This window comes from Rousettus aegyptiacus, unplaced genomic scaffold (genome assembly GCF_014176215.1).
Source record: "Rousettus aegyptiacus isolate mRouAeg1 unplaced genomic scaffold, mRouAeg1.p scaffold_m13_p_2, whole genome shotgun sequence".
Taxonomy (NCBI): Eukaryota; Metazoa; Chordata; class Mammalia; order Chiroptera; family Pteropodidae; genus Rousettus; species Rousettus aegyptiacus.
Genome location: NW_023416295.1, coordinates 40,522,734 through 40,547,646, shown reverse-complemented (window position 1 = coordinate 40,547,646; position 24,913 = coordinate 40,522,734). Strand labels below are relative to the sequence as shown.

Below are 24,913 nucleotides of genomic sequence, written 5' to 3'. Positions count from 1 at the left end.
ACTTGCTTCACCAAAGAAAATCCCAGATCTAAATAAAGTAAAGCCTGGAATGTTAGAAAGCGTTCAGAGATGGGAGCATGTGTGAAGCTGCCAAATGGGTCATTGTTTCTAAAAATGATGTATCCCAAGATGACAGCAAACTTATTTTTTAGACAAATGGCATTCATTTATGTGATTACTCCCATACTTCCTTCTTTCTTGATTTGTCCAGAATATGATACATTCTGACAAGCCTGAAGAGGAATCCACATGTCTTGCCAAATTGAAGACTATGACTGTTTGGGGTGTTTTGTATTTTATGAATATTATTTTCATTTGGCAAATGTTACTATAATATTTAAGGAAAGAAAAATAAATAGGTCAGTAATCAGTTCAGAGCCTCAGAACTCAGAGGCTATAAATAGCTGCCTATTAATGAGCTCTTTTTAAGTTCAGTTATTTTTCTTCCTGAGTAGGCTTAAAAGGAAGCCTTTCGAATTGCATTAACCTGTGATAAGTATCTATTAGATTTTATTTTGTTCTTGTTTGATTTGTTGGCCTTACAGTGACAGTTAGAAATGGTAGTCATTATCTTTCAAAGAGTGATTTCTGGGAAATTTACATGTTATCTTCCCCTATGCCCCTGCAGCCCCCTCACTCCTACACTTAACCAAGCCAGCTGCTTTTTGTGTCCCTGTCTTAATCAAAAACTTTGCCATTTGCACAAAATCATCCTCTATCAAATCTATTTTACCCTCACGTGCAGTTAGTTACCCAATCTTGACAGTTCTGCTGCAGAGATGTCTTCAAAATCTGTTGCTCTTTCTCTTTCTCATTGTCTAAGAGGCTATTGAAATAACTTTCTCACTGGCCTTCTTATATTCTGCACTCCCTCTCCCCTCCCGCTTTCACACCCCTTTCCCCCACACTATTGGCCACCATAGGCAATACTTGTTTCTCTGTCTAGCAGCTTCCACTCATTCCCAGTAGCCTGCAGAGGAAGCTATGCAGGCACTAGTATGGCACCAAGGCCCCTTCTCCTACCTTGGTTCACCTTTCCAGCCTCATCTTCTGCCACATTCTCCCATGCCCTCTGTTTCTATCCATTGGCCATCTCACTATTTTCTAAATTCTATGCCCTTTTACTACTCTCTGTCTCAAGGCCTTGAGTCTTGGAAGCCTTTTCGCCCTCTTTCTGCTGGGCCCTTTTTTTTTTTTTTTAACCAAAACCCAGCCCACATGCTTCTTTACTATGACACCTTTCCCTGTAATACCAGGTAGAGAATGTTGCTCCTTGAAGTTAATTGAAACCTATATTACAGCATGTGCCATGTATTGTTGAAATCGCCATTCTACATGGCTAACTCTGAACATTCTGTGAGCTCTGTGATAGCAAAAACTGTATTTTATTCATCTTCTTCTCCCCACCTCCAAGCAAAGAACCTGACGCAAAGCAAGAGCTCAGAAAGAGTTATTTACCAAATTATTCTAGAAGGCGCGCATTTCAGATTGCTATAAGCTTGAAAAAAGAGCAACTCCTCTGTCAACATTCTCCAAGAAAACCCTACCTACAGGCAGTGATTTTTAGCAGGAAGGAAGTTCTGCATAAAATCAACATATGGAGCTAAAATGGCAAGGTCATGGATGGGAATATGCCCTTCCATCCATCAATCCATTCACTCAACAAATATTTTTGAGTATCCAAGCAGTGCCAGGCACTGTGCTAGGTGCATCAGCTATACCAGCTGTGGGGAAAGATTGAGTAGCCTTTAGAGGTATACTGGGAAACTCAGCTAATTCTACCAGCAATATTCTCTGGGAAAATGTATGTGAGTACATTATACATATACATGTAGATGGAGTGATATTCAGAATGTTTTAACCACCAGCAGGGCACAAACACTGACCAATCAGATGGCCATTTATTTCACTCTGAAACTCTAACTCACAGGAAAAGTGTACTGAAATAACAGGGACAGAGATAGGAGAAGGCACAATAAGATGATCTGCCAGCAAGCCGAGGCCCTACCTAGCGTGCAGCTTTGAAGAGAGATTTTGTCTTTCCATCTTTATTTCTTCTCAACCTCACAGGGAGAAAAATCTGTAATGAATAAGAGATGGAAGCATCTTTTTTTATTATTATTATTGCTTGAGTAGCCACACATCACTGGTACTCATTTTCTAGAGACTGTTAATCTCTATGCTGAGATACATGGCATTACTTATTTTTTTTAAGTGGCTTTTTGTGAAAAGCAGAGCAATGGTCAACCAAGAGAGATGATAAAACCCAACCCTTACTGGCAGAGCTGATAATGATCAGTCCATTGCATGCTATTTCACAGCTGATACCTCTTCCAAAAAAAAAAAAAAAGGAAAATATGATATTAATTGCAAAAGTTTCACAGATGTCTGCAGCAGTTGACCAGAGCTCCTGGGTTATTGCTTGTCAGACTATTAATGGGTTTGGCTAACCATGACAGTCATTACTTTTCCCCCTCCTGTGAGCTACTTTCTGTGTAATTTATGCATAGGTTTTGCCAAGATTTGACAACTTTCAGGATATTAACATAAAATTAGACTGCAGAGCTGAACAATGGGTGGCTTTAAAATTAGCCGTAGTGAAAACCAATCAAACAGAATTGGCCTTTTCTCTGCATTGCTCCTAAGTTTATTATTATTGTCTTTCTTTCCTAATATAAGAGTTCACATTCACAATTCTGCACAGATTAGAGGAAGGAGGAAGGGCTGAGATATCCTATGACCTTGGAGAAGAGGTTCTTTGTAACCCAGTCGAGCTCCTGCCAGATAGAATGCCTGCCAGTATCTTAACGAACTTGCACAGCAACCATTCCTGAAATTTACCAAAGCACACCCACAATCTGAAGCTCGTCTGAGAGAAGTTTTCCTTTGCCATCTCTCGGTTCCACACAGCTTGCTCCGTGAATGCCATTACAGAATGCGATGTGCGTGTTAATAAGCCAGGACATCTGGTAACCAGCTTTTTTCTGATTCATTAACTGAGTCTGCTTCTGTGGCCAGGGAGGATGAGAGGAGAAGCTGGAAGGTTTTGCCTTTAGCAAATGGGCATTTGATGTATGCCTTTCTTCTCTGGTTTTACCTCAACTTTTAAATATTACTCCAAGGTTAGCAACCTTTGGTATGTCTTGTCTCATATAGAAAACAAATAGTACTTAAATTATTCCATATAGTCTGAGAATGCAGGAAAGAGGAAAGGAATCTTAGACATCTTATAGTGTAAATCGTATTTTACAGCAGAAGATGAGGGAAGTGAAGAACCTGCCTAGGATCACACTGGTGTGGTTGTGGCAAAGCAGAGGCCAGACTCCAGGGTTCTTGAGCCTCAGTCCAATCTTTAGGAACCAAACACACTGCTTTCATAAACTTTTTTTTTTTTTTTTGCCTTTATGTTTTAGTTTGCCAAACATTGTCTGCTTGGTTATTCTAGTTTGACCTCCTGTTCATATGCCTTTAGTACATTTAATCAGAGTACAAGTGCTGAATCAATCCTCCTGCCTCTTATCATAAGTGATTAGGGACCCATTCAAGAATTTATAAAAGGTGCTTAAGGATAGTTAATTTAAACTTCTAAAGAAGGGGCAACTTCAATCCAGGTTGTGAACAACCCTAGGGAATAGAATTAATGAACTGCAATATATAGAGAAGACTCAAATGGAAAATAGAGCAAGGTTATGAAAAGCTTCCAATGATCAAGACTTTTTTTTAAAAAAAACTGCTATTATCCTATCAGAAAGTTTTTTTAAAAAAATTCTTCTTATTGAAGTAAATCAGATCAAAATGCTCTAGAAAGTGATTTGGGTAAAAGAAGTCTGACTTGATGGTACATGTTGAGAGATGAAATGGACAATGAAGTTTCCATATGTTGTTTTTATGCAGTAATTAGAAACTGTCACACACCGTTTCATTTTTTCATTTCCTTGGGCTTATTTGCATGTTGGAACTTCCTTTAGAGCAGAATGGAGAGCATCAAACTGGCACCCAGTTGAAATGAAAGGCAGTGGTCCCTGGGAGTCCTCATCACCTTAGAGGCGGGAAGGAAGCCAGAGGCAGGTAGTGTCAAGGCACAGAGGACTGCTAAGCTGCTGCCCTCGGTGCTGTTCCTATGGCACCTCATCCTGCCTGGGTTGAAAAGCTGACCAAGCCCTACAATTGGTCATTATGGAGCACTTTGGCTCTCCTAAGCGGATTTCCCTTTTAAGCATTTTCATTCCATCCCAATTATCTTTCTTTTTCTATTTGCCTGGGCAGACTCGAAGATAGCTTCCCTATAGCCAGGCACAGTGCAGTTCCCAGGTGGCTTTAGCAAATCTAAATAAATAACCTTTTTATGTCTGGATCCTTATGTGTTCTATCTTTTTTAGAAATCTTCAACATCGTAAAATGAAAAACAATAGACCAAGCAGTTTCACTTAATAAGTATTGTGACCAGGAGACATAAACTCAAAAAGTCTTTTGAATGTCGATTATGTTCTAGAAATCTGCAGCTTTCTAGTTACTAGCAACGGAAGAAATCCCAGGAAGCTGGAAGTAGAAAGAAAAGTCATTTGTCTAAAATAGATGATCTATATGGACAGCTATTCAACTGAATACTTAAACAACTTGGAACCATAAGAAGAATTGAATTACATGGGCATAATTTGACTTATAACATAGTAAAAGAATTTCCCAAAATCACAGTTATCAGAAAGAAATTTTTTGAGAAGTTTAAAATGCCATCTAAATTGAATCTTTCAAATAAATTTTAAGAAGTAAGATAAATGTAGAGAAAAAAGAAACTATTTAATTCCACCTTCAGATGCAAATATTGTTATTATTTTGATATCTTTCCTTTGACTTTTTTTAATATGAATATAGATAAATTGATATATAAATTTTTTACAAAAAATGACTGATAATGAAGATAGATGATGTTTTATAATACTTAGAACCACTTTCTGTGACATTTCTACTACATAATTTTAATGGCTGCATAGTGTTCTAGAGTATATGTAGTCCATATTTTATATAGGAACTCTTTTTTGGACATTTACATTCTTTTAAATATTTTCCTATTATAATTAATGTGATGATTATTGTTAAATAGTCATTTGGCATGTCTTTATTTCCTTGGGATATATTTTCAGAAGTGAAAGTGCTTTAGTGAGAGTCTATGCCCATTTTTAAGGCTTTTGATACATATTGCCAATTGCCTTCCAGAAAAGTTGTATTAATTTAGGATCCCACCAGCAGAGCATGAGGCACTTATTTCCTTGCTCCCCTGCCAACACTCAGCGTTATGGTTCTTTTTAATCTTTGCTAATCTGAGGAGTGAAAAATGGTGTTGCTTTGTTGTTTTAATTAAATCATTCTTGAAACCAGCATTTCTGAAGACAGAATGACACCCACTTGCTCCTTTCCATAATTGCATATGTCAGTAGTTATACCTAGAATTCATTATTACTTGTATTTTATAGTACTGTCATGGTTTTATAGCAGGTAAAACTAATCTGACTAGACCACAAGGCTCTTTGATCTCCTAGGAAAATACAGATTTATGTAAGTAAAGCATGGAGTTTATCTTCTTCCTTATGTCTGGGAAAATACAAAAGACAATAAAATTTTAAAACCATACTTTGCTTGGTAATGAGAGAGAAATGAGTGAGATGTTTGGAAGATAACAGTGTTACTGGTCAGCACGGTGGATTGCATCCATTGGCTACAGCACAACTGCTTGGAGGTGACTGTGTTGGTATCTGTAACATGTTGATGTGTGAAGTGAAAAAATGAATCCTATTCCTCAGGAGAGTCCTGCATATGTCAAGTATATTGTCTCATTAAGCCAATCCATTTATCAACCCACTGAATGCCAATTAAATTGCACAGGATGGTGCAGGTATATGGTAGGCTGTTGGTGCCAACCTTTATTACAGCTGAGGTTTTCTGGCGCAGTATGTTCCACCCAGCAAAATGGCAGGCATATCAAAGCCAAATTAAATGTTCTTGAAATAATGCCTTTAAAGAGGATGAAATGCCATAGCCTGGCAGAGGAGAATGTGAAATGTAATGTCAGTTCTAAGTGTACTTTTAGTTCCAATGAAGATGTCAAGGCTCAGATCCAACCAGTGCCAAATGTCTTCACAGCGTGCAAATTAGATCAGTGTAATTTCATCAGGAGAATGATCAGACTCTGCTATAGTTATGACTGAATTCACTGCTTCTGCCGAGGGCTGGGCTGAGGACTGTGGGGCCCAGCTGAGCCCACACCGCCATCCTCAGAAAGAGAGAGAACCTGACTTATTGTATTGTTCTCTTGATGCCACTGTTGGAAGTCAGTCTCACCTCTCAGAAATACTGCTAAATGAACACCTAACATGGATAACAATGATTTTTTTTTTTAATTTAAAAAGAAATCTGTTTAGTGAAAATGAAACCCCAAGTAAGTGAAATACTAAGCCAGCTGCCAGGAGGATATTACAAGCAGAAGAGTTTTTCATTTGTGATTAAACATGAAATTTATATAAAAACATATAGATATTGGTATTAAATACTTATTTAATACTTAAATAAGAATTAAAATTTCAGATATGTTTAGAAATATAAACTCATACATTGATATAATGATACTATTATTATGAGACACTAGAGATAAATTACTAATACCAAATAAAGAATACTAATTATCTCTAACTGAAAAATAGATGCCCAATAAGAATGCGGTGAGAAATTTCAGTGTTAAGTATAAGAGAAAAGAGACAAGATATATATCTTGAAAAGAGAATTATAAGTGATCTAACATTTGAAATAAAGTGAAATGCATCCATTTTATAATAGCTGATTACTTATAAGATTGTTTCCTATTTTGAAACTGTTTCTTAATGCAACATGGTTTAAATATACTCCTGAAATAGTGTTTTAGTTTAAAAGTGGATTTTGATCTTCCTTTTCACATATAGCTTTTTACCAGAGCAATTGTATCAGGAATTCTCTTTGAATTTGTTGCTGTATCCTCAGTAAAGACAAAGCGGAAATCCTAACACTTGGGTAGCACTGCCAAGAGCAGCTGAAGAATTTTCAGTGTTTCACACTTAAAGAAGTGGTTGATTTGCAGCCTTTCTAAGCCGTGTACATTCTGCTAATACTATAATAAAGCACATCATTTTAATTCCTAGTTGCATGATATTTTTTGATGTTTATTATATGATCTTTATAAAATATACTAACAGTGGTAACTATTAAAAAAAAATAAAAATGACTCATAGTCCACTATTAAGATATAACAATGCTAACACTTTTATGTATTTTTTCTAGTCAAGTCAGCATACACCTGTTTTTTTTTTTTTTTTTCAATTTGGGTCCTATCATTTATTTAGTTTTGTCTCTTCCCTTTAACATATTATAAGCATTTTACTATGCCGTTAAACAGTCTTTAAATGATTTTAGTGCTACAGAATACTCTATTATGTATAACATCCCTATAATTGGATATTTGCATCCCTTTTTAGCTATTTACCTTGAAAATGAACATCCTTACACATAAATCTTTGTTCATATTGATCTTTTGGACAGATTTCTAAGAAGTAGAACTACTGAGTTAAAAGTATAGATCTTCAAGTTTCCTGTTATTACCATGCTACTTTTCAGAATCTACCTATAAATCTACAGTTTATAGTCCTAAGAAAATAACTTTATAAAATCAATCCCTAAATAAGTTCATTTTTCTATTCCACCAACCATATTATGACTTCTACATTTCAAACCTTAAATTTCATAAAAAAGGGAAGAATAATTCAAAACACTCTAAAATTATGTGAAATCTAAGAGTAAGACTGGAGTGCCTTACTTCCGTTGTTGTTATTCATGCTGAAAGACGTACTGTGCACTCTCGGTTACTGCAAAGCAATTCGACTGATTGATGCAGTTAACTTAGAACATGCTAAGGCCAATGAAAAATCATTATTTCAAGCCACGAAACTATTTTGACATTCTCTCAGTATATTTGATTGGTATACACAAACCAATAATATACTCAAAGCTGTGTTACTTTGAATTAGTTTTCATTCCTATATGTCTCTTCAGAATCATTTATGCTCTCTGCTGTGAAACTTTCTTTTATTTCCTATTTTAGCAATAGGCACAAGACCTAAGGCTACCTCTGGGGCTTGCCAAGACCCAGATGCCAAGCCTTGGAATATTCTAGTAGCAACATCTGGCCTTTTGGTGAGCTACACAGGCAGTTGTGCAGTCAGCTCAGAACTGCCTCTAGGGATGTCACATAGCCAAACAATCTACTGATATGTGGTCTGGGTGTTCTCTGAGGAAACATTTGTCTTTCTGCTCACTATTAATGTGTAACAGTTAACATTACAGCTATTAATTATGTAGAAAAATGTTTTCTATACAAAATAATTTGTTTTAAAATTTTTGTTTAATTGGTAGTGTTGCATTCCAGCCTAGTTTCCACCTGTTTGTGATTTTTTTTTTCAGGAGTCAGGAAAGATACTATTTCATTCCTGTAAACTTTGAACAATTGCACCAAATTCATGAAAAGTGGACAGATTTGCAGTAAGGAGTGACTTAAATTATTGATAACTGAAAAAAAAATGTTATAAGATACTTTCTCAAAAATAGTGTTCCTAGTCCTCAAATTTTCACACTTCTTTGAAAGCATATTTTCATAAGAGTTTAAAAGCACAAATTTGTTTCCATTTATTTTGAGGGTTTGATATTTTTAATTTTTTTTAAAGAAAACAATTTATATAATCTTTGAATTAAAGTACTGAATGAGTGATTAGTATTTTCTACCATAGATTCGAAGTATGTACATTTAAATGTCTTATTTCTGCAAAGACACCACACCAGAGAAACTTCTGTTAGATATCAATTACATATTTACCCACCTTTCAAAAGAAGTGGAAAAATCCCTGCTATGATGACCATTTAAATATGATTACTCTACAATATCTAAATGATTAAGATTGAGGATCAGTATAATAGAATGTGGATAGAAGTTTCCCAAGTATACTCAATACAAAGGGAATTATTGATTGGCTACTAAAACTCTTGCAGATGATCAGTTGAAGACACTCAGGTCTGATATTTCTGCTTTCTTATAAAGGGGACAATTTCTTTTTTAACTAAAGACTTTGCAAACAACAAAATTAGCCCAAATGCCATGGATTATCTAATTTTGTAAATCTATCAGTTTAAACAAAACTATAACTAATTACAGTATGAATAAGACAACTAAAAGAGAGTTCTTTTGGTTTGTACTTGGCATCAGGCTGAGAAACAACAATACAGAAATTACCGAACCACATTTGACTTTGCTCCTTTCTCTTCAAGCCTATTCTTTCTTTTAGTTCTTAAATATGCCTTTTCTCATTGGCTCCTTGTTCCTGTGAATGGGGTCTAAAATTTTCCAGCCAAGGCACTTTCCTCTTAGAATACCCAAGATGTGGTGATATCATGTTCTCAACTTTCTCTTATCACTGGTTTCCCTGATCAGTGAGGCATCAGGGCTAGGTTAACTTTGCTCTACTTGTTCTTTCTAATTTTGATTTTAATGGTCACTCTGGTCTCTATGTAGTCTGAGCAAACTGGGAAAAATTTATTTTGCTCCTACAGAAAAAAAAAAAAAATTATTAGGCTTGAAATCAGCAACCCAAATGTAAGCAAGACAATAACCTCTCTCTGTTTTGGTCCTGTCACAGATGACCTATCAGGCCTATATTTCCCTTCTACTTGATATCAATGATGCATAGCAGTTTCCAGCCAGTCCCTAAACTGAAGCAGGAAACTACTGTATGGGTGTGGTTGGCATGTGAGAACAGGGAGATAAAACATGATAGACTCTAACATGTCCCTGATATTCTAGAAAGCTGTACGCATGTCTAGGGCTGTGTGCATTTTCAGAAAAGACCCCCGAAGCCCTTGAGTTCTTACCCGTGGCTGACCTTGAGGTTCTGTACAAGCTGGAAGCAGAGACTAAGGCAGAATTCTCAACTACCTGGTTCAGGGATAAAGGCATATTCCAATGTGAACATAAAGCCTATTGTCAAAGATTAGGAGACCCAAATCTAGGCATTGGAGGAACTCTTTGACTAATCTTTAGCTGACTGCTAACCTAAGTGAGGAGAGATTTCAGTGGCTGAAGGTAACGAGGATTATAGACTTTATAGAATTCGGTCAAAAAAGTCACACACACACACAAAAAAACCTCACAAATAATAGCAACAAACCCTAAGGAGTGAGGAGATTCTGATTTTGTAATCGTCACATTATATTATTTAAAATGTAAAGTTTTCGGCACAAATTTATGAGAGATGCAAAGAGATAAGAAATTTGGCCCACAACATGAAAAAAATGACACAATAGAAGATGTCCCTTAGTAAGAAGCTGAGATATTAAAACTGACTAGCCAAAGATTTGAAATCATCTATTTTAAATATGCTCAAAGAACTAAAAGAAACCATGTTTACAGAACTAAGGAAAGTATGAGAATTATGTTTCATTTTGGAAGATAGTTTTACTGGATATAAGATTCCTAGCTGTTTTTTTTTTTTTTTTCATTCAGCATTTTGAATATGTCACTCCTCTGCTTTCTGGCTTTCATAGTTCTAATGAGAAATCAGCTATTAGTCATATTGAGGATGCCTTATATAAGATGAGTCACATCTCTCTTGCTGCCTTAAAGAATCCCTGTTTGACTTTGACTTTAAAAAATTTGATGTGTTGAGATGTGGATGTCCTTAATTTTATCCTGCTTGGAGTTTGTTGAGCTCTGTGATATATAGATTAATGTCTTAAAAATTAGATTTGGGTGGATTTCAGTCATTATTTCTTCAACTATTTTGTTCTGCCTACTTTTATTTCTCCTTTCCTTCTGGGACTCCCTTTAGATATATGTTGATGTGCTTAGTTGGTGTGATGTTCCTTCTGAAGGGGTTATGTTCGTTTTTATTTTTTCTGTTCTTTAGACTGAATAATCTCAGTTTACCTTTCATTAAGTTCACTGATTCTTCTGCCTGTTCAAATCCACTGTTGAGCCTTCTAGTGAAATTTTCATTTCAGTTATTATATTTTATACTAGGATATATATTTAGTTCTCTTTTCTTATTATATCAACCTCTGTATTGGCATTCTAAACTTGGAGAAAAGATTTAGAATATCTGACTATATCTATAACAAGTAAAGAAATTGAATTAGTAATCAAAAACATCACACAAAGAAAAGCCTAGGAGTAGACCACTTCACTGGTGAAAGCTACTAAACCACTAAAGAAAAAATAATACTAATCCATAGCAAAATACTCCCCCAAAAGAAAGAGGATGGAATATAAATACTTCTGTATTATACTAGTATTGCCATGATATCAAAACCAGACAAAGACAACTACAGACAAATATTCTTTATGAATGTAGACCCCCCAAAAAATCATTAGCAAAATACTATTAAACCAAATCTGGCAGCATAAAAGACTATTAAACACAGAAAAACTGGAGTTTATTCCAGAAAGTTCAATCAGTTTAACACCTGAAAATCAATCAGTGTAATAGACTATATCCATAGAATAAAAGACAAAAACCACATGATCATCTCAATAGCTACAGGAAAAGCATTTGACAAAATCCAATGTCCTTTCCTGATAAAAACACCCAACAAACTAAACAGAAAAGAGAATATCTGCAACCTAATACGCACATACACAAAAAACCCACAGCTAACATCATACTTAATGGTGGAAGACTGAAAGCTTCCTAAGATCAAAGACAACATAAGGATGTCTATTCTCACTACTTCTATTCAATTATGCTCAAGGGCAATTATGCAAGAATAAGAAATAAAAGGCATTCAAATTAGAGAGGAAAAATCAAAACTCTTATTTGCAGATGACATAATCTCGTATGTATAAAGCCCTAAGAAGTCCACTAAAAACTATTAAAGTTAATAAATTCATCAAGACTGAAGAATATAAGATCAGTACACAAAAATCAATTCTATGTCTGTACACTAACAATCTAAAAATTAAGTTTAAAAAATTCCATTTACAATAGCATCAAGAAATAAAATAAATTTAACAAAAGAAGTGCAAGACTTGTACACTGAAAACTATAAAACATAATTGTGTGAAATTTTAAAAGACAAGGAAATGGCAGTTTTCCCAATTTCATGGGTTGGAATACTTAATATTGTTAAGATGTTGATATTCCCCAAACTGATTCATAGATTTAACGCAATCCCTGTCAAAATTCCAGGTGTCTTTTTCACAGAACTTGACAAGACAACGCTAAAATTCATATGGAAGTGCAAGGGACCAAGAATAGTTGACATCATCTTTAAAAAGAACAAAAGCAGAGGCTTCACTTGTTTCCATTCTAAAATTTATTGCAAAACTACATAATCTGGACTTTGTGGGACTGGCATGAGGTTATACATACACAGCAACAGAATAGAATTGAAACCCCCCCAAAAACTATATATTATGATTAATTCATTTTGGACTAGGACACTGTGACAATTCAGTGGAGAATGAATAGTCTTTCAATAAATTTTGCTGGAACAACTAGATATCTAATAGCAAAAAAATAGAAATTAGATTCCTTCTTCATATCATATATAAAAATTAAGGTAAGTCATAAACCTAAATATAAGTAAGACTATGATGCTTAGAAGCAAACATAGGTACATATCTTCATGACCTTGAATAAGCTAATGTTTTCTTAAATATGACACCTAATGCACAAGCAACAAAAAAATAAATAGAAAATTGAACATCAGCTTTGAAAATGTTCCTGCTTCAAAGGACACAATCAAGAAAATGAAAAGACAACACACACCCTGAATATGTCAATGATTTTTTAGATACAACACCACAGGCATGACCCATGAAAGAAATAATCGATAAGATGAACTTCATTAAAATTAAAAAACTTCTCTTTTGTGAAAGACAATGTCAAGAGAGTAAGACATACCACAGACTAGCAGAAAATATTTGCAAAAGATAAACTATTTGATAAATGACTGTTATCCAAGATGTACAAAGAATTCTTAAAATTCAATAATAAGAAAACAAGCAATCCAATTTAAAAAATGGGCCAAATATTTTAACAGACATCTCATAAAGATATACAGATGGCAAAGAAGCATACAAAAATATGCTTCATATCATATGTCATTAATGAAATGCAAATTAAAACAACAGTGAGATTCTACTACACACCTATTATAATGTCCAAAATCTGGAATACTGACAACATCAAATGCTGGCGAGGATGTGGAGCAACAGAAACTCTCGGTCGTTGCTATTGGGAATGAAAAATGGTTTGGCCACTTGGGAAAACAGTTTGGTCATTTCTCATAAAGCTACATATACTCTTACTATATATCCAGCAATTGTACTTTTTGATAATTGCCCGAAGGAGTTGAAAACCTGCACACAGATGTTTATATGAGCTTTATCCATAATCGCCATAACTTGAAAGCAACCAAGATGTCCTGCAGTAAGCAAATGGATAAATAAACTGGAACATCCAGACAATGGAATATTATTCAGCACTAAAAAGAAATGAGCTATCAAGCCCTAAAAGACAAGAAGGAACCCTAAATGTATGTAACTAAGAGAAATCTATCTGCAATGACTACATGCTATATGATTCCAACTATATGACATTCTAGAAAAAGCAAAACTATGGAAACAGTAAGATCAGTGGTTCCTGGGATTGGGTAGGAGTAGGGGCAGAGATGAATAGGCAGAGCACCAAAGATTTTTAGAATAATGTGAAAATATTCTGTATGATACTATAATGATGGATATATGTTCATCATAGTAAACAAAGAAGATATACAAATTTGTCAAAGCCACAGAATATACGACACCAATAATGAACCATTATGCAAGCTATAGACTTTGGGTGATTATAAGGTGTCAATGTAGGTTCATGAATTTTAACAAATGTACCACTCTGGTGGAGAGTGTTAACAATGGATTGAGTCGATGTGTGTGTGGAGGCAGAGAGTATATAAGTAATATCTGTACCTTCCTTTTAATTTTGCTATTAACCTAAAATCACTCTAAAAAATTAAGTCTATATACATACTTTTTTAAATGAACACATAAGATAGGAAATAAATATTTGCAAATCATCTATCTGATAAGAATCTAGTATCCAGAATATAAAATTATTACTCCTGAAGTATTTTTTAAAGCGCATACAACAATTAAAAGTGCAAAGGACTTGAATAGACATTTCTCCAAAGAAGATGTACAAATGGCCAACAAGTACATGAAAAGATGTTAAACATAATTAGGCATCATGGAAACACAAAACTAAAATGAGATACCACTTCACACCCACTAGCATGGAAGTGATCAAAAGTTAGTCAATAATAAGTGATGGTGAGGATGCAGAGAAATTAAAATGCTCATACATTGCTGGTGGGAATGTAAAATGGTGCAGCCACTTTGGAAAACAATTTGGCCATTAAGTTAAACGTAGAATTACCATTTGACCTAGCAAATCCATCCCTAGCTATGTACTCAAGAGAACTGAAAATAAATACCTATACAAAAACTTTTACACAGATGTTCATACCAACTTTATTCATAACAGTCAGATAGTAGAAACAACCCAAATTTTCCATCAATGATGAATTAATAAACAAAATGTGATATATCCACATTATGGAGTATTATTCGGCTATAAAAATAAATGAAATGCTGACTCATGCTACAACATGGATGAACTTTAAAAACATTATGCTTTTAAGTGACTGTTACTGGGTTTGGGGTTTATATTGAGTTGATGAAAATATTCTAGAATTAAACAGTAATAACAGGTATGCAGTCTTGCGAATACATGAAATATATAACTGAATGGCATACTTTAAAATGATGAATTTGATCACATGTAAATTAGATCTTAATAAAGATTTCTCACCACCTCCATCCATCTACCTAACCCTAATGTTATAGTTAGTGGTAAAGAATGACTCACACTGTCAGATTCATATGGACAAAAAGGGACATTTTAAAATTCCCTTTTCATCCATATCTGGCCTTTAGTTATCCCATGTGCAGTGATCCTATTGCACCCTCTCCCAGTCCTCAACACACCAACATTTTACACAACTAAAACCATGTTATTAATACTACAGTTAGCTAGAGAGAAAATAAATTTCAAAAAGGTAATAAGTTGTGTGAAAAAATACTACTGTCATCTTTCTAAAAACCAGACTGATGATGTCACTCCCTGCTTTTTGAACCTATTTTATCACCCTGCTAATTCCCTCATTAGTGAGTTCAATAAATATTAGACATGTGCTTATCTTACATTTGTATAAGTTATGTTATTTCATTTTACGTTTCAGAGTTTTACATTAAGTACTAAACTAAGTTGTCCAGTTTTCAGAATTTTTTCCAAGACTTGTGTCATAATTAATTTTTTCAGGTCCAAAAGATTTTTCAAAAAAAAAATCCATATTTAAAGAAAAAGGTGAGACTTCTACATTTCAAAACAACCTACATTCTCCAGGCCCAGTATGGGTGGTGAGCAGAAAGCCTTGCAGGCTATATGCCCCTTTCTACATGTTTCTTCAGAGTAATGTAAATCTATGTCCTATTTTCACCCACAGACAGGTTCTTGAAGAGATATTATATATGAATAGAGAAATAAATGACTCTAATTCAAATTATGTAATAGCAAATCTGATTAATGAAATTCATGTGAAATTTTTGACATTCATTTGCCTTAATTTAATGCCTATTCATGACTCCCAGATGTTAGGTGATAGACTTTTTTTTGTTTAATTTGGGCATGTAATATGTAAACTTTTGGTCTTTCTTCTTCTTTTGGAGATTTGAATTATTATCCATTTGGAGATCTCTTTAAATTGTACTGTGTTTTCAAACCACTTCTTACCCAGGAAATTATAACAAAAATGCTTTTGAATAAAATGTATTCACTAATATTGAAAAATTCCAAAAATAATAGAATAACCAAAAATACGCAACTTGAATTTTTTAGGATATTCACTTATAATTATTACTCAGAAAAAGATATTAAGAAATGAATTAATATGTAGCAAAAAAGGAAAAACATGCTTCAAAAAGTATGTATACAAACTGAAATATGACAGACACAATGTATGTGACTTTTGAGAAAAGGAAAAGAAAAGAAAGGGCGGCTGTCATCAGTTTTATTGAAGCCATGAGGCTTTCAGGGTAACCATAAAGCCAGGTGGACCTAAATTCTTCATATTCTAGTTCTTAGTGTATTGCCTTTGATGTAGTAGCTATACACATTCCCTATACTTTATTATTTTTAAATACTTATGTTTTTTATAAGTTACCTGGATTTTCAACTTTTTGCTTTACATTTCTCTAAACACCAAAACCATGCTAAGTTTTCCTTTGAGTTTTTTAGGTTCGTTTATTTATTTTTTGTTTTGTGTTTGAGCATAAAAATCTGAATTAATACACACAAATAAATACACACGAATGGAAATTTAAAATTCTTCATGGAACATAATTGCTGTTTTTATGCCACAATATATATAATAAGTCAGAAAACAATTCTATTTTAAATGAATTTGTATGGTTTTGATAACTTTGGGATATGGTTCTTTGATTTATGCTTTAATTCAGATAAGAAGCAAAGATTTTTATGTATAAAATATGTTTTTTTAATATGCTTAATTGCTGCAGTTGAAGTTTATTTCCCTAATGAATTACTTCCATATTATGAAGAAATCACTCTCTCAAAGGAAAATCATTTATTACACCTGAGTCTTTCTAGTCTCAATTGTACCACATGCAGCTTAATAATTTGCAGTGATTTAGGAAGATTGCCATAACCACTCAATTAAATAATGGCTTTGGATGAAACCTATAGCACGAGGCACATCCTCAGTAAACATTTAGAACTGTCTTGTTAATTAGACAGAATCCAGCAACCACTGTGTTCTGAGTATCCCACAGACAGCAGACAACCTATCCTGGAGGATTCAAAGTAGTCACATATTTTTTGGTCCAACTAGGCAGATGTAAGTGTTGTAATAAGGTGGGAATGGAGCCGGGGGAGAAAATAGATGAAGATTTAGAAAATCTCATTTCTAATCCTGGCTCTGTTGCTTTTTAGTTTTTGATCCATGAATAATATTCTCTGAGCTTCAGTCTTCCTCCTCTATATGGAATGTAAGCTATAGCTGATAATTTCTTAGGCATTTTCCTACTTCATGGTACATCTCTGTGCAATGAATGTTAAAGGTAGAAAATATTTTGGAAAATGTTACCAGGGTATTTATGAAAAGTCTCAGTGGCTCATTTCCATGCAGCATCTTGAAGTAACATGGAAAATCAAACACTAAGACAGAATAATTAATTTAAAATTGTAAAAATTTGTAATTACTTCTGGGACAATGATACAGAATTGCCAGGCAGTGTACTTGAACTAACAGTAGTTTTATGGCCAGAATCAACCTTCCTATGGGGATTATAGACACATGTCTCTATATCTAGGAAATGAGATTTAAAGGATAAAGAAAAACAGAAGAGTTCTAAAGATAAATTTTGCTGAATTCATAATGACGACTTGGACCAGTTCTATATTGTTAAGGTTTGAAATAAGCCTTCTGGTCAATATTTTAGACTATGCAAAGTAAGTAGAATATATTCAGTAAACAGCATAGATATAGTCCTATAAATAAATGAATTCTCTTGGTGCATTAGAATAGAATTAAGGCAAACACTTTAAGTTTTAGCTTCCTTTTTACTGCATCATCTTAATAATAATCTAGTGGTAAAATTCATTGTATACTATTCATTTAAACTTCATAGCTCTGTTTAAATGAAGTAAATGAGTATTCATTTACATAGACCATAATGTCTAGGACAATATGACTGCATAATTCTCTTTGCATAATACCTAGTATAGTACAATAGAAATTTGAAATGTTATGTAGTGCTTCCTAGTACAGTACAAAATTTTACAGTTAGCATATCTAGTTTCTTCTCAGATAATTTCTGACTGATAATGAACAAGCCAGTTAGAGTTTCTGAGACATTTTCCCCATTTATACAAATAAGCAAACTAATATTATTCAGGGTCTTTTCAACATGCAATGATATAATGGCATGATTATTTTCAGGTAGTATCTATGCACATCCATTCAAGTAAATGATTATTTCCATATCCCTAGGCATTTCTTAACAAGAAAGGCACTCGTTTGGTTAGGGATAGGAAAGAGGGTCTAGGAGAAGTAGAAGAACAATGGTAGCATTTTGCAGTTTTTCAAAATATAACATGCGTACCTCATCTCTTTAAAATGAAAGCACTGATAGCACCTATCTCACGACATTTGTGAATGTTAAATGAGATGTCATGAGTGCTTTGAGGTTTTTCTTTATAATTTCTAAAGTATAAAAAGCTTGTATTACTTGATTATGAAGGATATTTTTCATTATAATTTTCATGTGTGTTTTTCAAAACTTTTCTATGCCCAAATAGATAAAAATTTCTACAAATAATGAGATTCTATATGTAAAATATTCAAAATATGATAATACAATAATATAAATTGAAGAACTATTTCAAATACAGATTTACTGCATATTTTGAATGGTCGAATAGTATTTTATTGTACAGATATATCACAATTTATTTAAACAGATTCCAACTGTTTGATATTATCTTCCTCATAAGAGAAAAAAATTGGAAACTGTAATCAACCTCCTTGTACATAAGTACTTGTACACTTGTCTGGGTGCTTCCTCAAAGTAAATTAGCAGATATTCCCTGTATTCAAGCTTTTGATATATTATGCCAATAGTTACCTATTATTGCATTAAAAATCACCCCAAAACTGAATGGCTTGAAATACCAAGAATCATTTATTATTTCCTATGGTTTCTATGGGTGAGAAATTTAGACGCACCAGGGAAAGCTTGCCTGTGTTCTATGATACTGGATCTCAGCTGTAATACTGGATGAAAGTCTGGGGGCTGGGATCATCTGAAGGCTGGTCATTCACTCCATTTCTGCTTGTCTAGTGATTGATGCTAGGCCTCAGCTGAGAGCCTAGCTTTCCTACATAATGGTGGGGCTGGGTTTCAAGAGAAAGTATCCAGTATAGAGATAGCAAGAGATAGCAAGAGAGAGGAGAGGAGAGGAGAGGAGAGGGGAGGGGAGGGGAGGGGAGGGGAGGGGAAGGGAGGGGAGGAGAGAAGAGGAGCAGGGAGAGGAGGGAGAGGAGGGAGAGGGAGGGAGGGAGAGAGGCAGAGAGGGAGAGAGAGAGAAGGCTCACTAGGTGAAATCATATTACATTTTATGACCTAGCCTTAGAAATCACACAGCAGCACTTCTGACACATTCTCTTAGTTGAAGCAGTTACAAAGGTCACCCAAGTTAAAGAGAAGGGGACATAAGCCCCAGCTAGATGGAGGAATGTTGACGTCACATTTATTTAAAATTAAAAAAATAAAAATAAATAAAAACGTGGAATGAGTTATATATTGCTGCTGTTGTCTTTGGAAAACACTATCTAACCTGGCCAGTATTAGGACTTTTGATATATTTCACCAAAGTGACCTTCATTGATAATATAAAATTTGACTAATACCTTTGCCTATCTGATGATATGAAAAATGGGATTTCACTTTCGTTTTAGCTTGTTTTTATAATTAAATCTATCAAGTATCATTTTTGTCATTTGAGAAACTGTTTCTACTGTGTATTCATTTGTGTAATAGTGATTTATAAACATCTTCATATACTATATTAAGAATATAACCCTATATCAGTTTTGTTGAATATATTTTTCCCAGTGTGTCATTTTTTTTACTGTTTTATTGCATTATTTCCTCTTTATAAATTTTTCCCCATCATGGGTACTTTTTTGCATTATTTTGGATTCTATAAAATATGACTGAAAGTGGTATTTTTCTCATGTGGCATGCTTGATATACTTTCTTATCCCTTGTATGCTAATTTATTTGTTTATAAATTACACCAAGATAAATCCCGTGTAGATTAAAGACAGGATCTAACATCTTTCCAGGTTTTCAGTTATTCAGGGTTTTTTTGTCATTGTTAAAATAGTCAAAATAGCAACAACTTTTATTTAAAATAGTGATATCCAAAGAATGGAGAAGAAATACCACACTGATTATGTTCTGTTGAATAATCTATGCCAGCTCTACAGATTAGAAATGTTACATTTATCATTTATTAATTCCCATATATGCTTGAGTCTCTTTCCAGACACTTTATTATTGATCTCTATTCCAATTCAATATCACATTCATTTTAATCATTGGAGATTAAAAAATACAGTTTAATATCTAAAAGCTCCCTTTCTGTCAAAATGCCTTATAATTCATGAAGAGCTATTCAGTACCCTATCCCTAACTCTCCGATCTTACTCAGGCTCATGGCTTTAAACACCGCTCATAATGACAGCATTCCTATTTATACATCTGATCTTCTCCATCCCAATAAAAAAATAGCATTATACTAAGTACTTGGGTAATATAATGAAGGGAAGATTGAATATTGTGGTATTATGTCAATATAGAAATGGAATTTTCCTAACATTTCAATTAAAATAGAAAATGTAACTTTAGGGGAACAAGTTAAATCTACACTAAATCTAAAGTGTCAAAATTTTTATCTGATTTAACATTGGAACAAGGGATTCTAAAAAGGTGAGTCGAAGATCCACGATCTTATTTATAGCAGAGGAGCATGTGTCCTCTGGCTCTTCCTCAAGACTATTGTGGTTTCTTGATAGTTTTCTGGGGACCAAACAATGTTAATAAGTTTGCCCACACAGCAAAGAATGTACGATCTCACTTCTACCTTACTCATAGAATATTTTTCTTGAAAATACTTAATGTATTTTCATACGTATTTTACATAATTAAATGCGTAGTTGTAGTTTAAAAACTTGAAGGATCAAAATAGTCCTGAAAAAGAACATGCCAAATGGAGATGAATTACAGATGTCAATAAAAATTAAAGTTAACATTAAAAATCACACATTAAACATGAGGAAGTTCACACTGAAAACTACATCCATTACATACTCTAACAAAACTTGCAATTGTCAGAAAGCATTAATATTTTGAAGTTAGTATGTTAATGAGAATTTATTTGTTCTTGCTGTTTTGATTTTTCATGAACTTTGTACTTTTATTTTCTTGGTTTAGGGGAAAACCAGAAGAAAGATAAGCAGATTTTTAAAACAGTCTACTACATAATCATAAAGATTATTTGAATGAAAAAACAAACAAGAGGAAGTTCTGTCATTTTTAAATAGATTAATAGTTTAATATGGCAGTTCTAATAAGAATATAGAAAAGATGTAACAATATAAGATGGCTTTGAGAAAAACTAAAAAAAAAAAAAAATCGCCATATATGAAACAAGTAACATTATTGCACAGATTACTATTTGGTGATTGGTAGTAAAAAAATTATTTTGCATCCTTATGTTATTTGGTAAAAATAGTCACAAATAGAAACAAGTTTTATGAACAGCAATATCCAAAGAAAACAGGAAGGAGTCTCCATTTGTCCTTCTGGATCCATTTTCTGCTTTTCTCCATGGTGCTCTGTGACCCAGCAGGCTGACTTCTTTGTGTCACACAGGGACTTGAGGTTCTGTATTTTAAGTATTATATGGAAATTAAATTTGTTATATCCGTCACTGACTTTCATTAACATTACTTAGATTTGCAGATCACATTTACTCAACCCCAAATTCCTTTCATGTCCATCAAAAAAGTATGTTACCTTCCAAGACCATTCAATTAAAGATCTATGTAACTTTTTAAAAACTAGAAGAAACATTAAAATATATTTCTAAACTTCTATTTGCAATAATTTCCAAACTAAAATATTATTTATAAAAATAGAAGCATATTTCAATAGTGTCATAATTTGCGACATATTTGCTTATGAAATAGCAAGCTTCAAAACAGTTTAACTTCGACAGATCAGGTTTATAAATAAGTACTTCAGTTTTGTTTTTTTTTTTGGAAAAGCAAAACTTTACTGAAACATAATTTTATGTGAGTCATATCTTTACATTTTGGATATATATAAAAGGAGTACAAATAATTGCACTTTTATCAATATTTTTAAGCTTTTCAATTTGTAGTCTCTTGCATTATAGCCTCGAAGTACTGTTTAGTTAATTAAATAAGCAATCTACTTTCAAAACACCAAATACACAGAGATAATTTAATTACTGAAATTAAAGAGTCCATTCTTTCCTTTAAATCAAATTACAAAGTAGAACTAGATTTTAAGTCATGAATTTTAATTTTTGAAAATTTGATTTATATTCCCTTCATTTCATTTAATATTTCTTCTCAGAAACCATTCCTAGTTGAAGAGCTAAATCAGTTTTAGATTCATAAAGTCTATATTTTTAGAACTCAATTTAATGAGGAATTTCCATAACCTAAACTATTATGGTCATTCAGAATAGCACCCCTAAGATTTTTATTTTGTGTCTGACCACAGAAAGAAATGCAAAGTACAATTACAGCTAGAATTCTCCAACCCAAATGTGCTTGTTAAGTTTGTTTATCCAGTCTTACCACATACCACACAACTGCAAACTATTTAGAGAAGGTTTACTAGACACTATTCTGTCTAGGAATTTTTTCCTTCTAATTTTCTGCCTCATATCACCCTGGGGACTATTTAATGTGACTACGTTAAGTGTTTTATGAACCACTGCTATTTCTAAATAGTTCTGATCTCTTTGGGGACATACTTTCTTGAAAAGCCAGATTTCTTTGAAAGAGATTCTGGTTCAATTAATTAGTATATTGAGCATGTAAGTTGATACAAACAACCACGATTCTTATTTTGTTCAACTATGGCCTAGGTGCTGGAGCTGAAGCAAGGAATATGGCACACAGACGACTGTTTATATGGAAAGCATATTTAAGAGGAGAACTAAAATCAATAAATAAGCAAATTACTAAAAGAGAATATTCCAGAAAGAAATGAGAAGCACATAAAGAAAGACTTGGTGACACTTTCCTAGAAGTCCTTTTACAGATCTATTTTTTAAACACTCTAGGAGAGTATAATTAATATCAAGAGGTAGCCAATCTCTATTATGCCCTCTTGCCCTTGACTTTAGAGGGAATATAAAAAATGAGGAATCCAAAAGAAAGGAAAAAAAAAAAAGACAGCAATGAAATAGGAATGACTGTGGATTATAAAATAGCCAGCAAACAGGGACACCGAGACAAAAGTGGCTGAGAGAATATGTACGCACAGAAAATGTGGTGAGCATCTTGAACTGCCATCATTGTTAACAGAGGCTCTAGGCCTATAGAGCCTCAAGTGGTCTTTGGTTATGTACTCAAACCCTCCCATCATACAGATAGAGTAACTGGCACCTGGAAAGTACAAGACTCACCCAAGATGTAGTTAGAGACTTAGAACCAGTACTAGAAATCAGTATTCCTGGTATATTTAGTTTATATCTTTACCAATATTTGCTTTCATCTGGGTTAACTATGATGTGGGCACTAAAAAATATGATTCCTTAGTTAGAATCAAGAAGTGATAGTGTGGAATTTAGGTATCCATAAAATTAGGTATTCACTAAATTTAGTATGTGGCAAATAATGTGTCTGTGGTTCAGACCATCCTGCAAAGTATTAATGAGACTGGTTCATGAAGCCTCCTCGGATGAAATTATGGATAAATGTAGGTCCTGTTCCTTTTCCCCAAAACCATGAACCAAAAACACCTTGATAATTTAAAAGGTAAAGGAACTTCTATTTTGTTAAAAGAGAGGTGCTTGGAAAGGCCCAAACTAGAGGCAAGAAAAAAAAATAGTTAGAATGGTTAGTTCCTTAATTATTTGGACGGAATTCTAGTGAAGATTTAAAAACACTATGGTCTGGTCTGTAGTTAAATCCCATGATATATAATTTTAGCAATCATCTGGGAGACAGCCAATGGCGGGGTGTAATTATGGAAATGCTGACACAGCAGAATACAGCAGAAACCAAATCAATTTTCAACATGCATACCTAAGACCTAATAAGAAAGTTCTGTTGATGATGAGAAAATAATTGGAAATAAAAAGTGAGAGTCTGTGAGTCAATATGGAAAATGAACTGAATTCTCCTTACTCTGCTTCTTTGCTCTTTCTACTAGCGCTTTGCTCCTTCATCTGAGGAAATAACAGCATCATGAGAATCTTCCCAACCAGTCTTCTGAATGAAGGTAAGAATTTGGACTAATGTGTAAAGTAACTGCTGACATGAGGAGAAAGTAAATTAATAAGAAAAATACCTAAATATGTGTGTGTGTGTATTTTACTATGTACACCATAACTGTAAGGATAATACTTAAGAATGCTTACATTTTTGCCAAAGAATTATTATATAATTAAAAGTTTTCTATGAAATCATGATGTCATATATCCTAGCATCATTTTTTAATTAAATTTATTGAGGTGACATTAGCATTGGTTAATAAAATTATATAGGTTTTATGTGTACAATCCTATAATACATCATCTGTATATTGCATTGTGGTTATTTTTTAAAAAGCAATAAATAACTGTAACTATTACTGAACCTACCATGGACCCAGATAGGGGCCCAGGAAAACCATAAAATTTCACATGAAGGTAGAGCTGAGAGATGGTGGCTACTCTGAGATCCTTTTAGAAACAGAAAGGGAACAAGAAAAACAGCAAGTTGTTTAACATTTGGAAGTCAGAAGTTCAGATTACATCTCTTGGATTGCTGTTGGAAAGCACTAAATTTCTCTTGGCTGTAGAGTCTACATTCATTAGAAGCCTATAACCCTCTCATTGTCAGAAGGAATAAGTGATAGCAAACACTTTGTCAGACAGAAAGTAGCATTTGCAGGCTCAACGAA

The 24,913-nt window shown here is 33.6% G+C and overlaps 1 long non-coding RNA gene across 9 annotated transcripts in view; it reads left to right on the top strand.

Moving 5' to 3' along the window:
• Positions 1-24,913, top strand: part of LOC107520629 — a 232,097-nt gene that overhangs the window by 195,012 nt on the left and 12,172 nt on the right. For all 9 annotated transcript variants that reach the window (XR_004955992.1, XR_004955991.1, XR_004955995.1 and 6 more), the window contains one exon: positions 24,182-24,250. This is a non-coding gene — a long non-coding RNA (uncharacterized LOC107520629). The remainder of the gene's footprint in view (positions 1-24,181; positions 24,251-24,913) is intronic.